Below are 12371 nucleotides of genomic sequence, written 5' to 3'. Positions count from 1 at the left end.
AGTCTTTGTTTTAACCTTTCTAGAGGAAATCCTTATTTATATTTGTAATACCACATAACTTTTTAAAGTCAAAAAAGAAAATAATCGATAAAAATACAATTAATTTACAGGATATCATTAAATAAATTGTCAAACAAGAAGTAAACACTTTCACTATTGCAGGCCATCTTCAAATTTTTAAGAAAAATTTCCTGATAATAAGGAAAATTTCTGATCAAAATTTACTATATTTTAAAACACTTTAGGAATCAAAATGATATTACCTTAAATATTTACTTTGGGGCTCATTTCTATAAAATACAAAGGTGTTACATTACGCCATGCTGCTAGGGTTTAAGCCTTGGGCTAATTTTTTTCTGTTTTTTCATGTCCCACAGACTCTTTACTGATATTTTTCTATGTATGGATGTTCCAAACTGAAAAAATGTCACAATTCAAACCACACATCATATACATAAGTGAATACTTATGTTTTAGACCAAAATTTTGTTATAAGAGAAAAAAATACCTTATTCAAAAATAAGATCTAGAAATAGCCTAAATATATTTCTTGGGATGCCTCCAAGCTTTTCTTCTATGTCAAACATAATATATTCAGGATTTTCTGTTGGTAAAGTAAATTACCGATCTGTTTCTCTGAGATCACAATAATACCAGGGCAACCTTTTTGTCCGGAAAATTTTTTCTTAACAATGTAATGCGGTCTATCATTAAAACAGCCCTATTGGTCAATCCTGATTGCTCTTCCAGCAATCTAGTCCAAGAAGAAAGCCCATTATTAGTCAGTCACAATCATTTTCACAATAGACTCTGTGTTACTTAGTGATTTACACTTTGCCCACACAATGAGAAAGACAGCAAAGAACAGCGGAGATTATCATAGGCTAACATTAACTTGATATTTCTCCAAATTATTTACACAACCCATCCTGGTAGTTTAATAAATTATGTTATTTAGATTTAAATCCAGGCAGAAACAATATAACTCAATTAAAATAATAAATGTCAGTTTATTCTCTATATTGTAGTTGCTTCTCTCATTCTGTCACCAAGTATCTTTTCTCTCTCTCTGTCTCTCTCTCCTCTCTCTCTCTCTCATATACAATGTGTGTGCTAATTATATATTTACACATAAACATTTCCACTGATTAGAAATGGCCCACAGATCGTCAGAAGTTTTTTAACATTTGTATACTTGATCATAAGGATTAAATGTAACTATATTTTGACAGAATGAGGTGGGTTAAAAGGCAAACAGTTGGCCTGGCACGGTGGCTCATGCCTGTAATCCCAGCACTTTGGGAGGCCAAGGCGGGCTGATCACCGGAGGTCAGGAGTTCAAGACCAGCCTGGTCAACATGGTGAAACCCCATCTCTCTAAAAATACAAAAATTAGCTGGGCTTGGTGGCAGGTGCCTGTAATCTCAGCTACTCGAGAGGCTGAGGCAGGAGAATCACTTGAATTCAGGAGGCGGAGGTTGCAGTGGGCTGAGATGGTGCCATTGCACTCCAGCCTAGGGGACAAGAGTGAGACTCCTCAAAACAAAACAAAACAAAGGCAAGCAGTTAATTACAGGATTGATATTACAGATTTTTTCTGTTTTATGTTCTACTCCACGCAATGATTCTTAGTGGGTAGTTTCTTATAATGTGATCGAAAGCAAAAGTTACCTTTGTTATTCAATGAAGAGTAATATCTATGAAAAGTAATCATAGATAATGATTGCTTTTCATCTCTGTATGCAAATGACCTTTATAATTGACATGTGACTAACTAAAAAAAGGCCATTGAAACACAAAAAATAGATAAGTATATGTGTGCTTATTTTCATGTAATATTGATTGACGAAATTCCTGATAATGCAAAGGAATACTAAAGTAAATGAAAAAGGCAAATATAACAAAGGTTTTGCAAAGGTAATTTTATGGCAGATATAAATACCTATTATTTAAAAAGTAGTAAAGTCATAGTAGATATAATAGGACTTGCTATAAGTTAGAAATAGTGGATATTTTGGATCAAAAGTAATAAATTTATAATGGTATCCTACTTTGTATAGCTGTCATTTACTTGCAGAACTTATTATTTTGTGATTATGATTAAAAAGTCACATTTTCAAAGGAGGCTTCTAATTATAATGGTGTTCTCACAAGTGCCATAATTTCTAGCCCTAATTCTAAGATCTTTTCATTAGGTGCTACTATCTGTTAAACTGAAACTTTTATTTTATATTTAAAATTCAATGTCTTTCAACAACAAATAATTCTGTGACACACAGCATTTTTGATAACTATCCAAATACTAGTCTTTAGGAATAGTTATATGACTATCAGAAAAAATTGTCAACTTTTTTACCTAAAATGTTCCTTAAATGCATAGGCTCAAAAACAATAAAGTTTTTTAGACGCATTTAAGTAGACATTAATTTTCATAATACGAATATAAATGTTATGGGGTGAATTAACACAGTTTGAGATTTTAATTGTGTGAACATTTCCTTTGAAAGCTTTAGCAAATGAAATATTTGCAATAGTTTATTCCTTTAAGGGAATCCTTCAAAAAGTCAATATCCTAGCTATACATAATCATATAAAAGTATTGGGTATCCTTAAATTTAATTCCATATAGGCCATGTAACTAACTACAACCCAATAAAAAAAGTAGCAAAATTGAAAATATAGCAAAAGAATTCATTTCCAAAAAGAGCAACCAAAAAATATCAAATATAAATATAAAAGTCAGTTAACAATTATTTCATTAATATTTATTTCAGCTGAAAAACAACATTAATTTACATAATAAATGTTACCATTCTAATTTTTATAATTCATTTGAAGCAAGCAATATTTGCTTGCTAAAAATAACATATATCTATAAAGAAATGTTTTTATTTAATTTTAGGGGTATTATATAACTTAAATTTTGTGCTTGTGTTGTAAAAAATTGTATATCCTCATGTATCAATGCATCAAAAATACAAATAGAAACTCAGTCTTTATTTTCATTCACCTTTCCCCTAATAGTTTACGTATTTTATTGGTTATTTTAATACATGGTACCATAGTGACTCCATTAGCTAACTAATGAGTATAATCTCTGAAATTCTTAGATAAAAAACAATAGTAATTAAATGATTATTTATTTATTTGAGACAGAGTTTTGCTCTGTTGTCACTCTGGAGTTCAGTGGCACAATCTCGGCTCACTGCAATCTCCACCTTCTGGGTTCAAGCAATTCCCTTGCCTCAGCCTCCCAAGTAGCTGGGACGAAAGGCGCCTGCCACCATGCACAGCTAATTTTTTGTATTTTAGTAGCGACGGAGTTTCACCATGTTGGCCAAGATGGTCTCGATCTCTGACCTCGTGATCTGCCGGCTTCAGCCTCCCAAAGTGCTGGGATTACAGGCGTGAGCCACCGTGCCCAGCTCAAATGATTATTTTTATTGCTAATTTTATTAATACAATATAACATATTAAGAAAATTGACTGCTTTTAAGCCATTCTCTTGACCTAGGAATTATTGTACTTTTTTTTCTGTTTAGTATTGCTGTCTAACAGACTTTCAGAAAAGTTACGGACTTGAAATTGCAGTTATTCAAAACTAGAGTTTTGATTAATTTTTTTGATATTGATGTAACTCTTTCCCCAGGGGTCTACAGTGAAATGCTGGCACTAAAATTGCGTTTCTCCTAATTCTGGTAATTCCTCTATTGTTACTTAAAAAATTAGCTAGAATTAACTTCTTACCGAAGAAGCAAATGTGGAAGCTTATTGGTTTCAAATTATTTTCTAAGGGATGCAAGACTATTTCATTTCCTAGTGTAGATACTGAGAAATAAGATTTTGGGGAATTTTTCAGTTAATATAATAGTAATTAGAAAGTTGAGCTGTATTTTTTTTAAGCTAAGATGTTTTCGACTATACATATCAAGCTGAATAAAATTAAAAGCACCTCAGGGTTATTCTTCTATAGTTTTTATTTTATTAGATGACTTTAGCTTTTAGCATACATGTTTTTAATGTTATAATTTAGGTGTGAGAAATAAAACTCAGCAAATGTTTAAATAAAATTATTCAGAAATGAAGTTTTTGTATGTTGAAACATTTTTAGCTATATTTTCAAATTGTCATCTTTGCAGCATTAGTATACCAAATGGAAAGGCATTTATCATTACAAGAGCAAAAAAGAATACTATGAGTAACTATTTCAAAAACATTATTTCAAGAGCATATACCACCCCATTTTTTAATTCTGCTATTGTCAAAATAAAATTGTACATATTATATTTTTGTGTTTTTCAGTAATAATTCTAAGAAACCATTTTGTTAAAAAAGGGGTATTGTCTATTTAAAATTTTCAATATGTGGGATTTGTTTGTGTCTTTTGTTTCGCTAAGAAAAAAAAAAAAACTTTCCAAATCTGAGGAAGAAAAGGGGTATACAAATTCAGAAAGCTAAAAACACTACAAATGAATGGAACCCAGAGAGGAAAAAACAGACCCATTACAACCAAATTGCCAAAATCAAAGACAAAGAAAAAAAGTTGAAGCAACAGGACAAAAGAAAATCCCATGGTATTATTACAAGAGTTTTCCTGAGATTTATCAGTGAGTTGCTAAGAAAAAACATCATAGGTCAAAAGGGTACGAGATGATAAAATTAAAGTGCTAAAAGAGAAAAACACCACAAAACAAGAATATTATAACCAGCCAAAATGAAGAAGTAATAATAACAATATTAAAACTTCCCAGATAAACAAAAGCTGGGAAGACCACCCTAGACAACATACGAAGACCCATCCCTACAAAATTAAAAAACAGATATTCTAAAAAATAAAGGGCAAGTAACGCTTTCAAGCTTATTTTAAGGACAGCATTATTCTGATAAAGATATACAAAGACACCACAGGAAAAGAAAACTGTAAACATTGATGCAAAAAAAACCTCAACAAAATATTGGCAAATCAAATTCAACAGCACATTAAAAAGTATTATACCACCATGACTAATTGAGATTTAATTCTGGAAACCAAGGTTGTTTCAACATGTAAAAATAATTCAATGTAATATAGTGCAATAACAGAATAAAGAAAAAAATGATCATCTCAATTCATGCAGAAAAAGCACTTGAGAAACTTTGACATCATTTTGTGTTAAAAACTTTCAACAAACTGGGAATAAGGGGAGTATAATAAAGGTCGTATATGAAAAGCAGGAAACTAGCATTATACTAAATTATAGCAAACTAAAATTTTTTTCCTGTAAGATTGGGAACAAGGAAATGTTATAGGAGTTATTAAGAAATTATTTTAGGCAGATAGAGAGGAAAAAGGGTCCTTGGGAAGTTTTTGTTTCTTTTAAAGCAGCTCCAGAAATGTTTCTTATCTAGCAGGAAAGCCCTGGCTCTAAGAGCCAGGCTGGCAAACTTTAATATGCAAATGCCAGCCCTTAGAAACTGGGTCCACCTAAACATGGTGATTTCCACCATCTTCTTCCTGCCCTTGCCCCAACATGGGCCTGGCCACATGGCCAGCCCCACATATCCCCATGTGTCTAGAACATCATGGTGAACTGCATTTGCATATTAAAAGGCTAGGATGTGACAGCCAGTTTTTTCACCAGCCATGTGAATGAGATACCTGGTCAAACCAATCCCCTGAGCCCTATGCACATCAGACACCACCTCCTCCAGCCTCCTCACAGAAGCAGCCACTTTTCTGCCCCACACGGGGTTTTCTCTTTGTTAAAATCCCTCCTTTCTCTGTCTCTGTATGGGGGAGCTGTTTATTTCTTCCTTCTTTCTTGTCTATTAAACTTTTCACTCCTTGAAACCACTCCATGTGTGTCTGTGTCATTAATCCTATGGGTATGAGACCAAGGACCCTGGTATTCCTCCAGTCATCGGAGCCATATCAGCAAGGATACCCTCTCTTGCCACTTCTATTCAAAACAGTACTGGAAGTTATTACCAGAGTGATAAGGAAAACAAGTCAAATCGAAACAAAACAAATAGCAGGCATTCAAGCTGTAAAGAAAGAAGTAAAATTACCTCTGTTCACTGATGACATGATTTCATATGTAGAAAATTCTCAGGAATCCACAATAATCCCTGTTAAGAATAATAAACAGATTCAGTAGAAATGTACAATACAAAATAAATAGGCAAAATCTTTTGTTTATACACACCGACATTGAACAATACAAAAAAGTATTAAAGAAACATTCTTATTTACAATAGCATGAAAAAAATAAAATATTTTGTAATAAATTTACTCTGGGAACAAAATGACTTATACTCTGCAAAGTGAAAAACATTGCTTAAAGAAATTAAAGAAGACACAACTTATCCTCATAATTAAAATACTTAATATTTTTGAAATATCTATAGTACCCAAAACAATCTCCAGATTCACTACAATCCCAATCGAAATCCCATTGGCATGTTTTGCAGAAATAGAAAAAAAATCATACAGAAATTTATATGCATTATTAAAAGATCCAGAGTAGCCAGAACAATCTTGAGAAAGAAAATAAACGTGGAGATATGATGCTTTCAGATTTCAAAATGTATTACAAAGCTATAATCATCAAAGCAGTATTGTACTGGCATATAGAAAAATATACAGACCAATGGAGCTAAATAAAAAGCCCAGAAATAAACTGTCACATATAAAATCAAATGATTTTGACATGAGTTTGAAAGCCAAAAAATGAGAAAACGACCGTTTAAAAAAAAAAAAAGATGTTGAAAAAACTGAAGGTCTATGTACACACACATAAAAAAAAAAAAAAAAAAGAAATTGGGCCTGTACTTTGCACAACATACAAAAATTAACTCAAAATGGATTAAATACATAAACTTAAGGCCTTAAACTGTAAAATTCCTAGGAATAAACACAGAGGGAAAGCCTTATGATATTGAGTTTAGCAATGATTTCTAGGATATTACACCAAAACAAACACACAAACACAAACAAACAAACAAACAAACAAAACAGGCAACAAAAGCAAAAATAGACAAATGTGACTACATCAAACTTAAAAGCTTCTGTATAGCAAAGGAAACAATCTAGAGTGAAAAGGTAACCAAAAGATCAGGGGAACATATTTGAAAACCATATATCTAGTAAGGAGTTAATACTCATGAAAATAAAAAACTTGTATGACTCAACAACAACAAAAAATATTTGATTAATAAATGAGCAGAGGACTTGATTAGACATTTTTCAAAAGAAGATACATAAATGGCCAAAAGCTTATAAAAAGATACTCAACATCACTAATTATCAGGGGAATGCAAATAAAAAACCTCAATGAGCCATAATCTCACACCTGTTAGGATGGCTGTTACCAAAATAAAATAAAATAACATACATGAATTATAAGTATTGGCACAGATGTATAGAAGTAGAACTCTTGTGCACTGCCTTGGAGAATGTAAAATTATGCAATCATTATGGAGGCAAAATAGAAACTTCTCAAGAAATTAAAAATAGAATTGTCATATGATCTGGTAATTCTACTTCTGACTATATATTAAAAAATTGAAAAAATGGGTCTCAAGGAGATAGTTGCACACCCAGCTTTATTGCAGCATTATTCAGAATAGCTAAGTGGTGGAAACAAACTAAGTGGCCATCAATGGATGAACAGATTAACAAAAATTTGGTATATACATACAATGGAGTATTATTTATCCTTACAAAAAGGAAATCCTTTCATATGTTACAACATTAATTTGACCTAAGGCAGAGAGGTTGTATCATCAATAAATTCTGTCAGAGTAAGTGATAAGTTTCTTATAATTGTTCCTATTTGTATGATTCTCACATTGAGAAGAATGTTCTGTAATTATTCACATAAAAACGTGAATGAATAATTCCCCAAGCAGAGTAGCCATAATACCCAAACATTCAAAAGTAACCCCATTTTGAGTCTCAATCAGAGATTGAATTTCTAGCCTTGGTGATTTATAGAAGTAGGGTCTCTGTGTACAGGAAGGTTTCAGAGTAACATTTATAAAGTCCATAAGGTATTTATCTTACATAAGCAGAACTAGGTCTCCTGGCTACAAAAAAAGTAGAGTTTAGTTGAAGCATACAGAAATCTAAAAAAAAAAAAGATTTATTTATGACAAAAGGATTGAACCAAGGCCTTGTATTAGCTAGGTTACATATCTATACCTTTCTTTGTCTCTTTTAATGAGTAAATATTTGACCCATCACCCTACAAAGTTTATTGAATATAAATTTACTGTTACCTAGGGTATGATCAATCAAATGTAGTATATCTTTTTTCCTGTGGGAGAGAGGGTCACTGACTATATCACAGGTCATTCTGTATAAGGTTATTTGGCCATGTAAGTGCAGGTAAAAATATCATTGGCTGAAATTCTCTTATGTCTCATTTGATGACACTAGGATTTCCCAGATTGCTTATTCATAAAGATGTGGTATGGGATGGCATATCTAGCAGTCAGTAAGCTTGAAGACATTGACTACCATTTAGGATATTCTAAAAATGCCATTAGAATGACTGTTTTGTACCCCCACAATTATAACAAGAGGAGGGGGGAAAAAAGAAAAGGTATGTTATTGGGTGGACAACAATTTGCCGTCTACAGAAAGTCAGAAGAGTGATTATAAGCTAATAGAAAAAAAAATTAGATAAGGATTTTGGTTTGGAATCTTGGGTGGAAACCATACACTTCTGAAGTCATTAGCTTGTTCTGAAGGTTCTAGGTTAAATATCTGCTTCCAGAGATTAGCTGCTACTGGAGAATCTCTGAGAATCTTGAGTTTATGGTACTCTGTTAGAGTATGATATAGTTTAAATGTTTGTCCCCAGTGGTGGAGGTGGGGCCTAGTAGGGAGGCATTGGGTCATAAGGACAGATCCCTCATGAATCCCTTGGTGCTGTTCTTGTGATAGTTAGAGAGTTCTCAAGAGATCTGCTTGTTTAAAAGTGTGTGCAGAGACCCAGGAATTTTACATACTCTAGCCTCAGGATCCCCCACAAAGCAGGAGGTCCATCCATACAGCCCCTAAGAAGGAAATCCAAAGAGCCAAGCAGGGTTATTCTGCAGGCCCCACTTCTGCAGCGCCTCACACGTTAAGACCCACTTGCTTAGAATTCCAGCCAGCCAACAGCAACAGGCTGGAGTCTGCCTGAGTCAGAACCAAGTTCTGGGAAGGCAGGGTGGCCACCAACTTTGCAGTTTGGTAGACTTAGTTGGTCCAGCCTGCACCTTTGGGAATACTAATGGTCCAGACAAGGAAAGACCCCCCCACGACAAAGCACAGCTGCCTTGCCAGATTGTAGCTAGACTGCATCTTTAAATGGGACTGTGATTCATTCATCATCACTTGGCAGGACCTCCCTGAAGGTGTTTCAGCCACCTGCAAAAATCCTATGGACAGAGCTTTGATCTCTCCCTGGGATGGAGCTCCTGGTGGGAGGGGTGGCTGCCATCTCTGTGGTTCAGTCAATTCAACCATTCCAGCCTGCCAGCTTTGAAAGTCCAAAAGATCTGGACGAGAAAGGGTCCTCCCCAATAGAGCATACCTGCTGTACGAAAAAGCAGCCAGACTTCTTCTTTAAGTGGGTCCATGATCCCATTCTCCTGACTCAGTGAGACTTCCCAAAAGGGGCTCCAACCACCTCTTACTGATGTGTTCAGGCTGGCAACACATCAGTACTCCCTGGGATAGAGCCTCCAGAGGAAGGAGCCTCCACAGGAAGGAATTCTTTGCAGTTTCACAGACTTGACTGCATATATCTCCAGGCACAGAAAAAACCAAGGTGACTAGGGTCTGAAGCAGACCCCCAGCAAGGTGTGGCAGCCCTACAGAAGAGTGGCCTGGTTGTTAAAAGAAAAATAAAATAACAGAAAACAACAACATCAATAGAAAGACCCCCAAAAAACCCCATTTAAAGTTTGGCAACCTCAAAGGTTGAAAGTAGATAAGCCCACAAAGATGAGAAAGAATCAATGCAAAAATGCTGAAAACTCAAAAAGCCAGAGTGCTTCTTCTCCAAATGACTGCAATGCCTCTTCAGCAAGGACACAGACCTGGACTGAGGCTGAGATGGCTGAACTGATAGAAGAAGGCTTCAGAAGGTGGGTTAATAACAAACTTGGCTGAGCTAAAGGAGCATGTTGTAACCCAATGTAAAGAGGATAAGAATCATGATAAGACAATACAGGAGCTGACATCCAGAATAGCCAGTTTAGAGAGGAACAGAGCCAACCTAATAGAGCTGAAAAGCACTATGAGAACTTCACAATGCAATTACAAGTATTGATAGCAGAATAGACCAAGGGGAGGAAAGAATCTCAGAGTATGAAGACTATCTTTCTGAAATAAGAGGGGCATTTAAGAATAGAAAAAAAAAATGAAAAGAAATGAACAAAACCTCTGAGAAATATGGGATTATATAAAGAGATCAAACCTACAACTGATTGGGGTACCTGAAAGAGACAGGAAGAATGCAACAAAGTTGCAAAACATACTTCAGGCAATCATACTGGAAAACTTTCCCAACCTAGCAAGAGAGACCAGCATTCAAATTCAGGAAATTCAGAGAACCCCAGTAAGATACTCCACAAGATCAACCACAAGACACATAATCATCAGATTCTACAAGGTTGAAATGAAAGAAAAAATGTTAAGGGCAGCCAAAGAGAAAGGTGAGGTCACCTACAAAGGGAAACCCATCAGAATAACAGTGGACCTCTCAGCGGAAACCCTACAAGCTAGAAGAGATTGGGGACCAATGCTCAACGTTCTTAAAAAAACATAATTTCCAACTCAGAATTTCATATGCAGCCAAACTAAGCTTCATAAGTGAAAGAAGAATAAAATATTTTTCAGATAAGCAAATGTTGAGCGAATTCACTATCACCAGGCCTGCCTTTCAAGAGCTCCTGAAGGGAGCATCAAATATGGAAAGTAAAAACCAGTATCAGCTACTACAAAAACACACTAAAGCACACAGACTAGTGACACTATGAAGCAGCCACATAAACAAGTTTGCAAAATAAACAACTGGCAACATGATGACAGAATCAAATCTACACATAACAATACTAACCTTAAATGTAAATGGGCTAAGTTCCTCAATTAAAAGACTGTAGGCAAGCTGGATAAAGAGCCAAGACTCTTTGGTATACTGTCTTCAAGAGACCCATTTCACATTCAAAGACACACATAGGCTGAATAGAAAGAAATGGAAGAAAATTTACCAAGCAAATGGAAAACAGAAAAAAAAAACAATTTTCAAGCCTAGTCTCTGATAAAGCAGACTTTAAACCAACAAAGATAAAAAAATACAAAGAAGGGTATTACATAATAATAAAGGGTTCCATTTGACAAGAAGAGCTAACTATGTTAAATATATACACACCTAATCCAAGGGGACCTAGATTCATAAAGCAAGTTCTTAGAGACCTAGAAAGAGACTTAGACTCCCATACAATAATAATGGGAGACTTTAACACCCCATTGACAATATTAAACAGATCATCAAGACAGAACATTAACAAAGATATTCAGGACCTGAACTCAGCTCTGGATCAAGTGGACCTCATAGGTATATACTGAACTCTCCACCCCAAAACATCAAAATATACATACTTCTCATTGCCACACATAACTTACTCTAAAATTTGCGACATAATTAGAAGTAAATCACTCCTCAGCAAATACAAAAGAACTGATATCATAACAAACAGTCTTGCAGACCATAGGACAAGCCAATTAGAACTCAAGATTAAGAAATTCACTCAAAATTACACAACTACGTGGAAACTGAACAACTTCCTTTTGAATGACTCTTGGGTAAATAATGAAATTAAGGCAGAAATCTCATTTTTGAAACTAATGAGAACAAAGAGACAATATACTAGAATCTCTGGGATGCAGCTAAAGCAGTGTTAGGAGGGAAATTTATAGCACTAAATGCACACACCAAAAAGCTAGAAAGATCTCCAATTAGCAATTTACTTAGAGACCCAAGAGCAAACAAACCCCAAAGCTAGCAGAAGACAAGAAGGAACCAAGATCAGAGCTAAACTGAAAGAGACAGAGACATGAAAAACCCTTCAAAGGATCAACAAATCCAGAAGCTGGTGTTTTGAAAAAATAATAAAACAGATAGACTGCTAGCTAGATTAATAAAGGAAAAAAGAGAGAAGAATAAAATAAACACAATAAGAAATAATAACAGGGGAAATCATCGCGGACCACACAGATATACAAATTACCATCACAGAATACTATAAATCCTTCTATGCATATAAACTAGAAAATCTAGAAGAAATATATAAATTTCTTGACACATATAGCCTCCCAAGACTGAACTGTGAAGAAA

The 12371-nt window shown here is 34.5% G+C and overlaps 1 long non-coding RNA gene across 2 annotated transcripts in view; it reads right to left on the bottom strand.

Annotated features, from left to right (window-relative positions):
• LOC134757174 (uncharacterized) overlaps positions 1–12371 on the bottom strand; it is a 640416-nt gene that overhangs the window by 233344 nt on the left and 394701 nt on the right. For both annotated transcript variants that reach the window (XR_010130868.1, XR_010130869.1), the window contains exon 3: positions 6049–6108. This is a non-coding gene — a long non-coding RNA (uncharacterized lncRNA). The remainder of the gene's footprint in view (positions 1–6048; positions 6109–12371) is intronic.

Source organism: Gorilla gorilla, chromosome 15, assembly GCF_029281585.2.
Source record: "Gorilla gorilla gorilla isolate KB3781 chromosome 15, NHGRI_mGorGor1-v2.1_pri, whole genome shotgun sequence".
Taxonomy (NCBI): domain Eukaryota; kingdom Metazoa; phylum Chordata; class Mammalia; order Primates; family Hominidae; genus Gorilla; species Gorilla gorilla.
This window is presented reverse-complemented; position numbering and strand designations above follow the sequence as displayed.